The sequence below is a fragment of the Trachypithecus francoisi genome, unplaced genomic scaffold (genome assembly GCF_009764315.1).
Source record: "Trachypithecus francoisi isolate TF-2019V2 unplaced genomic scaffold, Tfra_2.0 Lachesis_group20, whole genome shotgun sequence".
NCBI lineage: Eukaryota > Metazoa > Chordata > Mammalia > Primates > Cercopithecidae > Trachypithecus > Trachypithecus francoisi.
In genome coordinates this window covers 58,506,675-58,521,292 of record NW_022681466.1, presented here as the reverse complement: position 1 = coordinate 58,521,292, position 14,618 = coordinate 58,506,675, and positions in this window count along the sequence as shown.

The window sequence follows — 14,618 nt, the reverse complement described above, 5'->3', positions numbered from 1 at the left end:
AGGGGCAAGGAAATAAGATTATCTCCCAGAACCTCCAGAAGGAATACAGCTCTGCCAACACCTTGACTGTAGCCCAGTAAGACCCATGTTGGACTGCTGACCTGCAGATCTAGAAAATAATACATGTGTGCTATTTAAGCTGCTAAGCTTGTGGTATTTTTTTTTTTTTTTTTAATGGCAGCAACAGAAAACTAATGCAAGAGCGTCTCATTCACATATCTGGTGGCTGGAAGACTGGTTGACCAGGGAACCTCAACTCTGATGACCCCTCAACTCCAACAAGCAAGTTTGAACTTCTTCCATAATAGGCTCAAGGATCCAAAATCCAGAAAGAGAGGAAACATTTTCGTTTCCAAATGCGTTTCCATCTCTTCTTTAGCCATTACTGTCTGACTGCTCAAAGGGTGTCATAAGTCTAGTCTAGATTCAGGAGAGGAAAAACAGACTCCACCTCTTGATGAGAGAAGTTGCAATCTAACAAGCCAGTGCAAGGGAGTGGAAGGAGAAATATTTGTGGTCATCTTGTAATCTACTACATGATCTGAGAAGCAGCTCAGTGTGTGAACCAAAAACGCCTGCTAGGGAAAGGCATCATTCCAGTTTCTGTGGCTAGGGTGGAATGGAAGACTGAGTCTCACTCTCCATCTAGGACTTAACAACAGCATTGACTCTGCTCCCAGTGCTTCTCCTACTATGGCCAAAACAAGAAACAGTGCCTTTCCCTACCTCCTTCTCCCTCAGCCCCTAAATGCAGGAAGCATCATGCTAACATTTCTCAGAGAACTGTCAGTCCAAGGAGATGTCTGACCACATATAGTGGGAAATGTTAACAAGCTTGCGGTGAATATCACCTAGGGAGAGGGCCCAAGATTCCACCTTCTGGTGATGAACATGCAGAGGCATGAGGGTCACACCCTGAAATGTGGAGACACCCATATAGTCCAGTTGTACACATAAAGAAATTGAAGTTTTGAAGAAATGAAATGATTTGCTCAAAGTTGTATCATGGCAGAACTGAGCTAGATCCCAGAAATATGGACTATTGGGAGGCAGCAAAATATAGGAGGGCAAACAGAAACCTTGGAGATACACACACTGCAATCAGACACTGCTGATTACCAATAAACACCCTTCCTTTCCTCCGCCTCCCTGCTTGGCAGAATTTCAATTTCACTTCGATTTCCACTCCTCTCCCTATGGTTCCAGGAAGGGTGGCCCCTACCCCAAGTTTGAGGAATAAACCTCAGTTCAGCTAAGACAGTGATAGTGGCCCTATTCCTTTTGTCTATAATTACAGTTGATCCATGAACAACACAGGTTTGTTGTTGGAATTGCATGTGTCCAATTATATATAGATTTTCTTCTGCCTCTGCCAGTGTTGAGAGAGCAAGATCAACCCCTCCTTGTCATCCTTCTCCTGAGCCTATTCAATGTGAAAACAAGGATGAAGACCTTTATGATGATCTATGTCCACTTAGTGAATAGTTAATGTATTTTTCTTCCTTTGAATTTTCTTAGTAACATTTTCTTTTCTTTAGCTTTTATTGTACAAATAAGAGTATATAATGCATATAACATACAAAATATGTGTTAATCAATGATTATGTTATTGGTAAGGCTTCCAGTCAACCGTAGGATATTAGTGGTTAAGTTATACACCAAGTTTTGACTGTGCAGAGGTCGTCACCAGCAAACCGCAGCATTGTTGAAGGACCAGTATAGCTTAGCTATAAGCATGGGCAGTACTGGCTCTATGGGCATGCAGCCAGTCCACAGAGCACACCATGCAGCCAGGTCTTGTGCTCAGAAGGACCTAATGCTTCATTCAATGCTTGTCGTCATCCTAAAATTCTTAGTACTTGTTAAACAAGAGATCCTGAATTTAATTTTGCACTGAGCCCTGCAAATTATGTAACTGTTCCTAAGCATATGGTGCAATTCTGGTGAAAATAACATGGGGAAGCTTGTTGGAGAACTTTTAATAAATATTTTCTTCGTTGTTATTGACAGGAAACATACACACACACGTATACATGCACAAAGACATGGCCTTCTTCTTCTGCATGCAATGCCTGGAACTCCTGCAGCCATCTTGCACCCCTGAGCAAAACAAAGCTTACGAGCTTGACAGAGCAGAAAGTTGGAAAGAACCTAAATTCTGATGATGCCACTAAGCTGCTGAATGAATGAGCCTTTGGGTGTTTTGTCATGAGACATAATAAATCTTCTGCTTTGTTTTTACCATTTGAGATGGAATTTTCCTTAAAGATTTTGCAGAATACGCTTAATCGACAAGTATTAACTAGATGACTTGGAGAAAGGTATTTGACTTTGGCGAACATATTTTCCTATCTATAAAATAAGAGCAACGCCACCTCACACACATGTTGTGAGAAATAAATAATATTTGGCACATGACAGGTGAATTAGTTCATTCTTGCACTGCTATAAAGAAATACCTGAGACTGGGTAATTTATTTTAAAAAGGAACAAGAGGTTTAATTGGCTCACAGCTCCAAGGGCTGTACAGGAAGCATGATGCTGGCATCTGCTCAGCTTCTGGCAGAAGACAAAAAGGAATCATGGCAGAAGGTAAAAGGGAAGCATGCTCCTCTTACCTGGCCGGAGCAGGAGCAAGAGAGAGAGAGGGCAGGGAGGTGCTACACACTTTTAAACAACCAGATCTCACAAGAACTCACTATCGTGAGAACAGCACCAAGGGGGATGGTGTTTAACCATTCATAAGAAACCATTCCCATGATTCAATCACCTCCCACTAGGTCCTGCCTTCGACAATGGGGATTACAATTCACCAAGAAATTTGGCCAAGGACACAGATTCAAACCATATTAGCAAGGAATAGTCCAATGATGGTAGTAATAGTGATTGTCATTGTGTTGTTATTATTGTAGTTCCTAGCCTAGTGCTATCATTTATCATAACCTACAACCTCCTCCCATTCCTACCCTATTTGAGATATATTTCAGTTCACCACCCATAGGCCACTTAAATATATATTCAATCACAAGGAAAACACTTCAGGTAAGAAAATTCTATATAGTGCCTACGAGTCATGTGAATGCCAATTGTGAAAGCTACTTAGTTCACGTCTGTATGTACGCTCCACTAAACCAGCTCACTTATCCCATACCTCAACCAGAAACTATCAAAAGTAAATTAGAACTTAGATCTTCACATAACAATATAGTTCTCAAAATCATAATACCGAGTGAAAAAAGTTGTAAACTGATATGTGTTGTATGCCACATGTTGCCCTTAAATGAATGTGAAATAATCATAATGACTTCTGCTTCTGGGAAGATGAAGTAAATGTATTTTTTCCTATTCTTCCCACTAAGTACACCTTAAAAACAAAACAAAACAAAACAAACTAACAAACAAAAACGCTGGATGTTAGATCTAAAGCTCTAAAGCTAACATATAAAAAGACTTTGAAAGGTGAAGAGAAGGAGCTCAACAGCCTAGTGCCTGGGGAACTGGAAGAATGGCATTGTGGTGGATTACACAGCTTTTCTTTTTCTTTCTTTTTCTTTTTCTTTTCTTTTTTTTTTTTTTTTTTGAGACGGAGTCTCGCTCATTCGACCAGGCTGGAGTGCAGAGGCGCAACCTCGGCTCACTGCAAGTTCCACCTCCCAGGTTCACGCCATTCTCCTGCCTCAGCCTCCAGAGTAGCTGGGACTACAGGCGCCCACCACCATGCCCAGCTAATTTTTTTTTGTATTTTTAGTAGAGACTCAGTTTCACCGTGTTAGCCAGGACGGTCTCGATCTCCTGACCTCGTGATCCGCCCGTCTCAGCCTCCCAAAGTGCTGGGATTACAGGCATGAGCCACCGCGCCCAGCCAGCTTTTCTTTCTTTCTTTCTTTTTTTTTTTTTTTTTTGAGATGGAGTCTCACTCTGCCACCAGGCTGGAGTGCAATGGTGTGATTTCGGCTCACTGCAACCTCTGCCTCCCGGGTTCAAGAGATTCTCCTGCCTCAGCCTCCCAAGTACCTGGGACTACAGGTGCGTGCCACCACCCCCTGTATTTTTAGTAGAGACGGGGTTTCACCATGTTGACCAGGATGGTCTCGATCTCTTGACCTCGTGATCTACCTGCCTCCACCTCCCAAAGTGCTGGGATTACAGGTGTGAGCCACCGCGCCCAGCCCATAGGTTTTCTTTTAACTTCATATATCCCAGACTTGAAGCAAAAGTAGCCTGCACTCAGGAAACACCAACAGGCTTGGACAAAAAGACTCTGGTAAAATTCTGCTCAGTCTGGCCACAGACCGAGGGACAGGACAACCTACAGCAACAGAAAACTTGTAGGAGTAACTGCTCTACTCCAGCCAAACACCACAAAAGAAAACTGTGGCCCACCTGCCATGCCATCTCCGTCAGCAAAGGCTGAGTGGGAAGCTTAGACTTCTGCCCACCTCATAAAGCTGTAACAAAGTGATGAACACCCCCACTGTAGCCCTGCCCAGGGTGGTGCCAGAGAAGGCCAGGTAAGAAACTGAGACTTTCATCCCATGGGCCAGTAAGGAGCTCCCTGGCCTCTCATGATGTCTATGGAGACCACATGGGGTAGGTGCTGAAACTCTTACCCCACCCCTCAGTAAGGAGGAGCCCACCTGATGCCATAGGTATCAACAGAGACCAAGTGGGAAACCTGGACTTTTATCTCCCTGTGGCACAAACAAGTTGATAGCCCCCTTCTTCTGCCAGAGTAGTGTCAGAATAACCCAGTTAAAACAAAAAAATTAGGCTAGGTGGGGTGGCTCACACCTATAATCCCAGCACTTTGGGAGGTTGAGGAGGGCAGATCACGAGGTCAAGAGATCGAGACCAACCTGGCCAACATGATGAAACCCTGTCTCTGCTAAAAACACACACACACACACACACACAAAATAGCTGGGCATGGTGGTGTGCACCTGTAATCCTAGCTACTCACTAGGCTGAAGCAGGAGAATCGCTTGAACCCAGGAGGCGGAGGTTGCAGTGAGCCAAGATCACACCACTGCACTCCAGCCTGGCGACAGAACAAGATTCTGTCTCAAAAAAAAAAAAAAAAAAAAATTAAATAAGATCCAGTGTCACATAACACCCTACAAAAATGCCCAAGTTTCAGTCAAAAAACATTTATCCTATCAAGAACCAGAAGGATCTCAAACTGAGTGGAAAAAAGACAGCACTAAGACAAGAGAGAAATTAAAATGATCTGACAAAAATTTAAAACACCCACAATAAAAATGCTTCAATGAGCAATTATGAACACACTTAGGAATGAACAGACAAAAAGCGGCAGCAAAGATACAGAACCAAATTGAGACTTTAAAACTGAAAAATACGGTAGATACAAAAAAATACATAACAATACAGAAATAAAAACCTCAGTCAGTGGACTCAACAGCAGAATAAAGGGAATAGAGGAAGAATCAGTGAACTGCAAAATAGAACTATAGAAATTATTCATTCTGATCACAGGGGAGGATAGAATGGAAGAAAAAAATGAGCAAAGCCTCAGGGACCCACGCGACCATAACAAAAAGTTTCACATTTGTGTCATTGGGCATTACAGAAGCAGAGTTAAAAAAAAAAAAAAAAATGTCCTGGCCGGGCACAGTGGCTCACGCCTGTAATCCTAGCACTTTGGGAGGCCAAGGCGGGCAGATCACGAGGTCAGGAGATCAAGACCATCCTGGCTAACGTGGTGAAACCCCGGCTCTACTAAAAATATTTAAAAATTAGCCGGGTGTAGTGGTGGGCGCCTGTAGTCCCAGCTACTCGGGAGGCTGAGGCAGGAGAACAGAGTGAACCCAGGAGGTGGAGCTTGCAGTGAGCAGAAATTGAGCCTCTGCACTCCAGCCTGGGGGACAGAGCAAGATTCCATTAAAAAAAAAAAAATTCCTGTGTTACACTCGGTGTCTACATGCAAACCCAGCTGTAAGACAAGTCTCTAATGCCTGACTCCTCAAAGTCAGATTCGAGGACCAGCACATCAGTATCACCTGAGAGCTTTTTGAGGAATATCACAGACCTAACAGGCCTGAATCTGTACCTGCGAGATCCTCAGGTTTAAGGTTGGGCATGGTGGCTCACATATGTAATCCCATTACTTTGGGAGGCCAAGGTGGGAGGATCGCTTAAGCCCAGGAGTTCATGACCAGGCTGGGCAACATCGTGAGACTCTGTGTCTTAAATAAATAAATATTCCCAGGTTTGCCTGAAAGTCTGAGAATTATTTCTCTAGCTGACTTCTCCTTTGCCCCAACGAAATGGACACCCCTGCATCCATCCCTCTTACACAAAAATTCTGGACTTCCCTATGAATCGCAGGTTAGAAGCAGACCAGAAAAGAATCAATGTATTAAACTAGGAAAAGTATTGGCCTAAGAGGTCTGAATTTTAAATCTTCATCCGGAACTTTTGTATCAGTGTTGGCAGGATTGCTGGTTTTTATGTTTGTTTTCCTTATGAATTTAGGAGCGAAGATAAACTAGAAAACTAGAAGACTCTTCCTATTTGAATATTCTAGGATTCTATTACATGCCAATCAGATTACCCAAAACTACGTAGGCAAAGCTCATGCAGAGGGAAGGTCTTTACCATGTCTGGTGTATGATTATGACAGGAATATTTTTGAATCTAACTGTAATTCTATTTAGGAATTTGGATGACTTGAGCTTTGCACATGTAGCTTATAATATCACCAGAGACCTGTCACAGAATTGTAACCTTGTAACTCATCTGTTGATGCTCAAATATATACATATATAATTTTAATAGTGCCCATTACCCATAAACTTCCATTATAACACTATTTCCACTCGGTCATAATTTTATAAAAAATTCCCTATTGGCTAAAATTTTCCAGGCTTAATTACACTCTTGAGGTGGACTTTTTCAGTTAAACTCCACTTAAGCCAATTTTGAGCTCTTTGAATGAAGGAAAAATATATATATGCCAGGCTCTTAAAAATAATTGTCAGGCAGGTTCTCTCTCTCTCTTTTTTTTTTTTACATTGTTTATTTCACACACTGTCATCCATACTTCACAAAAGGTCTGACCTGTTTTGCATCTTAAATTCCCAACAATGGAGGCAGAAGTGCTTTTTTGCTCAGAAGTCCCCAGTAACTCTTTCAATTATCTCCTCTGCCATGGAGAATTATGGAGAGTCTGTAAAACAGGTAGTTAGTTCTAGGCTTGTGGGGCCACTTATGAGGCAGAATTTAGTTACTACACATTAACTCTCTTCCTTACAACCATGTCAACGTTTTCCACTTAGGGACTAATGAGAAAAATGTCATTTGGGTTATTGATCCAGTGTGAGTCATCTAGAATAGGGAAAAATAGGTAATCACCACTATTTTCAATCACTTCCTTTATTGTTTCTAAACTTGATTCTGGAACACACAGCCTCTCTTGATTGTGTTATTTCTACAAGGGAAAAACAAGCTTTGACTTATCTCTCAGAACAATTAGAAGGCAGTGCCTTCTGGCTTTTGGTCCTGTGTATGATCCTCTGTTTGTTTGGTTGGTTTTTTTTTTTTTTTTCTTCTTCTAGCAAATGCTTTGTATTCACTCTGTACATCTTCATTTGGTTGATTGGGAGCAGGAAGTCAGCCAGAATACTCACAGCCGTCCTCTGTGGCATGGCCAGCCAAGGGCAGGGCAAGAGTGAATTCTTTGCTGGATTCTTCATGCCCAGGCCTTGGTACCAATTGACCAGTGATGGAGACTTACTTCTTGATTCTAAAGAGATCTCTCCAGTAGGGTTGCACAGAAAGGATGAGAAACCCTCATGGATTTCAATTGCCCCTTCTCCCACCTAAAGCTTCTGCATGTTGCTTAAGGAAGAACCATGCCTGAAGAGCTCCATTTAGGCAGAAATAATCTTCTGCAGAAAGGCAAGATGCCTTGGACCACTGACTTCTTTTCTGCCAGAGCTCAACTCTGCCCTCTTCATTTCAGGGAAGCCTTTTCTGCCTTCTTTGAAGAGGTCACTTTGCTCTCTGTGCAATGGTCACACTGATCTTTTAGTCCTGGACTGTGCTATCCTGCCTCCTGCCACAGGACCTTGGCACATGCCATTTCCTTTGTCTGAGACACGCTAGCTACCCCTCTTTCTCTAGTAAGCTCTATTCATTATTTATATCTTAGTTTATATTTCCTCAGGGAAGAAATCCAGGTTTTTGGTAAGTATGAATGATCGTGTATTAAATAAACATTTTAAAAAAGAGATAACCTGGCCGGGAGCGGTGGCTCAAGCCTGTAATCCCAGCACTTTGGGAGACCGAGATGGGCAGATCACGAGGGCAGGAGATCGAGACCATCCTGGCTAACACGGTGAAACCCCGTCTCTACTAAAAAATACAAAAAACTAGCCGGGCGAGGTGGCGGGTGCCTGTAGTCCCAGCTACATGGGTGGCTGAGGCAGGAGAATGGCGTGAACCCGGGAGGCGGAGCTTGCAGTGAGCTGAGATCCGGCCACTGCACTCCAGCCTGGGCGACAGAGCGAGACTCCGTCTCAAAAAAAATAAAAATAAAAATAAAAAAAGATAACCTGCCAGGCGCGGTGGCTCATGCCTGTAATCCCAGCACTTTGGGAGGCCGAGGCAGGTGGATCACATGAGGTCGGAAGGTTGAGATCAGCCTGATCAACATGGAGAAATCCTGTCTCTACTAAAAATACAAAAATTAGCCGGGCGCGGTGGTGCATGCCTGTAATCCCAGCTACTCGGGAGGCTGAGGCAAGAGGATCACTTGAACCCACGAGGGGGAAATTGCGGTGAGCCAAGATCGCATCATTGCACTCCAGCCTGGGCAACAAGAGTGAAAGTCCATCTCACACACAGAAACACACACAAAAGAAAAAAAAAAAAAGAGAGATAACTTGCCTGACAGTGATTTTCCCAATTAAGTCAACCTCTCCTAATGTTTTCAAACATACCAACATATGCTCCTGTTTCATATTACCTGTCACTGCTATCATCTTACATTTATTTGAGATATTTTTTGCTTTATTAATAAGTGTATATAGTCTAGCTGCATGAATATTTAGACCATATATAATCCTGATGCTTGACATAGGGCTTAGCACATAGCAGGTACTCAGTAATTATTAGATAAAATGACAAATATTTGGCTGGGTGTGGTAGCTCATACCTGTAATCCCAGCACTTCGGGAGATGAAGGTGGGTGGATCACTTGCAGTCATGAGTTCGAGACCAGCTTGACTAACATGGTGAAACCCCATCTGTACTAAAAATACAAAAATTAGCTGGGCATGGTGGTGCATGCCTATAGTCCCAGCTACTCAGGAGGCTGAGGCAGGAGAATCACTTGAACCCAGTAGGTGGAGGCTGCTGTGAGCTGAGATTGTGGCACTGCACTCCAGCCTGGGTGACAGAGGGAGACACCGTCCCGCCCCCAAAAAAGACAAATATTTGTTAGACAGTATGAATGAATGAATACATCATTTATTAGACATTTTCAAGGGGAAGGAAGATCACAGGGCCTAACCCAGCTCTCCCAAATGCCTCAGCATCAGAAGAATGTGCCTGTTCTCTCTTACGATGTTGTTCTCATCTTGATATATAAGACCTGTGAAATAAGTAAAAGGACGGAAAGGGAAGAGTTCCGAAGAGGATCTGGGGAAGCCTCCATTGAACTCTACGTAAAACACCTTCTGAGCCAAAATGCTATAAAGCTAGAGATAAACCTAGGAGATCATTCCTGGGATTTTACAAGTGAAGAAAATGAGACTCATGATTCACTGTAGTTACTGGCAGACCCCACCCCTTCTTACTCCTCATCTCTTCCTGATCCACTGTTCCCACGAGCTGACAGCCGTTAACAGAGATGCAAAAATTGAAGAGAGTGCAGAAATTACCAGGAGCTGAAGCCCTGAGCAGAGACGACCACAGGAGAGGAAGAGAGTGATTAATTACACATAAAACCATAGGGTCTAGCTTCACTGGGAAGGCCCCAAGGGTATAATTGTCCTCTTTTTTCCATAATCTCTAGTGAGCTCTTTCATTCTTTAATCTACGAAGACACTAAGGGGGTCAGATAGAAAACCTTACCCAAGTCTCACTCATTTCGTTAATGTAAATCCCACCTTTGCCCCTTTCAAGTTGCTTGTAACCAATCTGTATCTAAGTTTCCGCATCCATAAAATGGGAACAGTTGAGCCCATCTTTTAGGGTTATTGTGAGAATGAAATGGAATACGATTTACACAGTGCCTGTGCATGGCATGTACGAAATGCTTCGGATGACCTAGTTTAATTCAACATTAAACATATACGTGAGTGCTTACTATATGTCTGTGTGTGACTAAGCTAAGTACTAGGGTTGGGACTTGCATTATGATGGAGGAAGAAAAACGTATTTAAGAAACAAAAGAATTGCAGGTAAGGTTCAGAGATATGAATAAAATATTACAGAGAAACTGGAACAGAGTGGGGGTTGGCTACTCGTAAATAAGTTAAACCAGGAGATCCTCTTTGAGGATGTGACATGCAAACTGATTCAACCATGTAAAAAGTTGGGGAAAGTGTGTTTTGACCCAGGAAATACCAGAAAAAGAAAGTATAAGGTGCTGAGGTGGGGATGTCCTTATTCCCAGTGCAATGGGAAGCCTATGGAAATGTTTCAGCAGGAGTAAGAGAGAATCTGAGTTATGTTTTAAAAAGATCTCTCTGTCTGTTATGTGGAGAGAATGGGTTTTGATGGGACAGAGAGGCCAGTTAGAAAGCTAGTGTGGAAATGAAGGTCAGAGATAGATCAATGGTGGTATGGCCTAGGGTGAATGGGAGGGAGAAGAGTGAACACAATTAAGATGTATTTTAGAGACAGAAGCAAGGATGATCTGCAGGAAAGGGGAGGTGGTAGGAAAAAGGGAGGAATTGAGGTTGAGTCCTAGTTTTTTGTCTTAAATAACTGAAAATAATGATGTTATTTGTCAAGATGGAGAAAAATGGAAGAATGAGACCCCGGGGCTTTTAGTGTTTGCTTTTCTTTTCTTTCTTTCTTTCTTTTTTTTTTTTTAAACAATGTGGGAGATAGATCTGGGAATCTAGAAATCTGTGTTGTTCAATAAAATATAACTCCTCTCAGAAAGGTTTTAACAACATGGAAAGTACGAATTTATCCAGAATGGTGACATGCAGAGCTCTTGAGGAGAAAGAAAATGAATTAGTTCACTTCTAGCGATGCTACCCATTCTTCAGAAATTGGGGTTACTTCCTTCTGGTGACAGCGCCCTCATATACGCTATGAGATCATTTTTCTAACATTTTTCTTAATGCAGATAAGTAAACAATGATGCAAGTACCATGCGTCTTTGTTTCCTGGGAATCCCATTTAACTGCATTTCCTTTTTTTGTCCTCTGTTTTTTCTTTTGAGGTTTGAGGCAGAAAAATTCTTAAAAACGGCACAGAGAACACAGCGCATGCCTTTGTTCCGGGAATTTAGTAATGTCAGTCACATCCTGTTTAGGAAAAATCCAAGAATTTACCTTTAAAAAGTAATTAAGGTTTTGAGGGATCTTACTTTATTATAACAGATGGCAAAGCCTGTAAACAACTCAGTGTCACTTTCATAAAAGCTTTTTATTTTTAACACAAATACAGTGAAAAGAGCATTAGACCTGAGAAAAGATAGCAGTCCCAACTCAACCATTAAAAGTCACCTGCCCTCTGTGGGCTTTGGTTGGTTTGCTGGGGAATAAAGAGAACTTGGACTCCACATCCTTTCCAGATTTAACGGTCCATCAAATGTTGACCAGGATGAGACAAACTTGCTCACACTAATCAAGGTGATGAACGTGTGTGCATTTGCATTTCCTGGTCTTTGACTTCCCAGATGCTCTGCCTTGCTCTCTGCAATGCAGCCCATCTCTTGGATAGCCTGTCGGCTTGAGAGCTTGAGAGCTCTTTCCATAAACTCTAAATTGGCAATGAAGTTTAGAGAAAAGAAACAGCCTTTATGTTTCACAATCAACCCTCAGCATAAATGTCATCTGGGGGCCACATGTCTTGGAGAGGAGTCATTTTCAACTAAGAAAATGACTTCAAGTCACAAGTCATTCCAGCTTTGATTCATTTTGGGAAGCTGCCTTGCCTGCCTGACAAACAGGGGAACCACCATCAGAGGGATTGTACGATGTGTAATGCCATGATAATCAGGCTTGTCAACTTATTTTATAACAAATCTGTGGCTTTGATTGGAAACTAAGGTGAAAGCCATGGCTACAAAGTGATGGGCAGTAAGACAGGAATGAGGCAGGATGGTGAAGCACAACGGTAGCAGGCTAGAAGCACAGATCTTCTCTCTAGCCCCACCCTTGTCCCTTGCTGCACATCCTTGGGTAATTCATTCTGTTAGACTCAGTCTCCTCATCTGCAAAGTGCTGGAGTTGAACCATCACCTCTCATGTCTCTTCCAGTTTGGAGATTCCACAAGCAGTTGCGGCATCCTGTTAGTTTCTATGCACACAAGACAAGAGAACAGTGCTATCTGGCCCAACTGGACTTGATACATCACATTCTTCCTCCCACAGAGAAATCTCAGGCAAGGAGGAGTGAAAGAACAGGGACTGGGGCTTGGGGAGGCTCTAATGAAGGATTTCACCTTTCCCTGAAGGTTTCCACTAGGGTCTTTGAGTTGGAGCCAAGACAGGTGGCGACTAGAGGGGAGTGGTGATTAGTAAGACTTGATGAGGTGGAACCTGCAGGGTGAGGCATTTACTTTGTCCTTCTCTACAGGAGGAGAATGAACAGATGGAGCCTTAGACCTTCACAAACATTTTATTAACTTAACCTTGAATGTGCAAAGAGGCAAAAGCCTAAACCCTAAAGGCCAAAAATATCAATATTGATTCTCTTTTCTCTCTAAAAAGAAAAGAGGTCAATCCCATAATATTTCCCTGGATTGAAACTATTCATAGTCTCTTAAAACACACGACTGGAGCCAGAGAATAGGATTTAGAGAGGGGGCTTTGCCTTTTGGGCTTTTAAAAATGGAAAGTAATGACTGGTATTTTGCTCAATGAAACATTTCTCCTAAGAAGCTAATAATTGTTTGAGCAATATGGTTTCAATTATTCTTAACAGTGTTAGCAACTACCAGTGCCCTGAAAAGCTTTCAGGTAGAAGGAGACAATAGCTCTATTAGGAGTTATCATATGCCCTAAACCAAGGCATGGACTTGCTGTCCCTTTTTGAACACTACTGTTTTTTCCATTCAGTTGACTATGAATTCTGTGTCATGCACTCTGTTATACATTGAGAAGGTGATAAACAGGACAGATAAGTCTCAGCCCTCTCCTATCTTTTACATAAATTTGATTCCCTTCCTGTTTTTTAAGTTCTTCCATAATGTGGCCCTGGTCTATCAACCCAAAGTATTTTCCACTATTCATCCGTGTATTTTAACGTATTCTGCTGTTTGTCTCCCCACACACATACACAGATACCTCACCAGCACATTCACATACACAAACATAATATTCAGTTCCCCATTGCTTCATTTTTTCATATTACCCTATACTACTGACACAACCTATACTACTGATACTCTACAATCTCCTACTCATTTCTCTAAACCCCACCCAGATTTGAAGTCTCAACAAAAATACACCATCTCAGGAAATTTCTTTGCTAACTTTACTTTATATCCTTTTGCCCACACATCTAACCAATCCTTTTTTCTAGCACCCCTTTTTCCTTCTTATTTGCTGTATGCCAATTTGATTATCATTTATAAGTTCTATAGTCCTCAGAAAAATAAATAATATTTTACATCTTTAGTAGCCCCACAGTATTTGTTTAGTGTTAGTCTCAAAATAAGTTTTCAAGTCCTTGCTTGGTTGGTTAAACATGTTGTCAGTAATCAAGATAAGCTACTATAGTGATGGTAGAAACTCAACCAGATGGCAGATGTTTAGAGCAACATGCTTTAATATAATTAACATGCTTTAATCTACTACATTTATCTGAACCTTAAGCAGACCTTTCCCTTAACTCTATAATTATTAAAATCACAAAACATTCCAGGATATCATACTTTAAAGTGGCACATATCTAAAATATCTAAGTATAATTTACTACCTTTCTAACTTCAATTATTATACTTAATTAAAATTAAAGATTTTTTTAAAAAAAAACCCTGTTTTTTCTTTACAGCTCTGTAATGTCACCTTCATCATGAATCAAGTGACCATATATGTGGGTTTATTTCTGGACTTTCTTTTTACCCTACTGGTCTGTCTGTCCTTATGTCTATACCACCTAGTCTTAATTATAATAACTCTTGATATCTAGTAGAAAACAATTTATACATTGTTTCCCTTTAAGGATGTCTTGATTATTTTAAGTCTTGTGCATTTCCTAATAAATTTAGGGATAAGGCTGCCAATTTCCTCCGAGATATCTGCTGGTCTTTTGGTTGGGATTTTACTAAATATAGAAATGAATTTTAGATATTTAACATCTTTACTATATTGAGTCTTATCTCACATGAATAAGAGATATCCTGTCATTAAAAATATGACAGTCAAATGGGAAAAAGTAAAACATGATCCCCTACCTCACACCACACACAA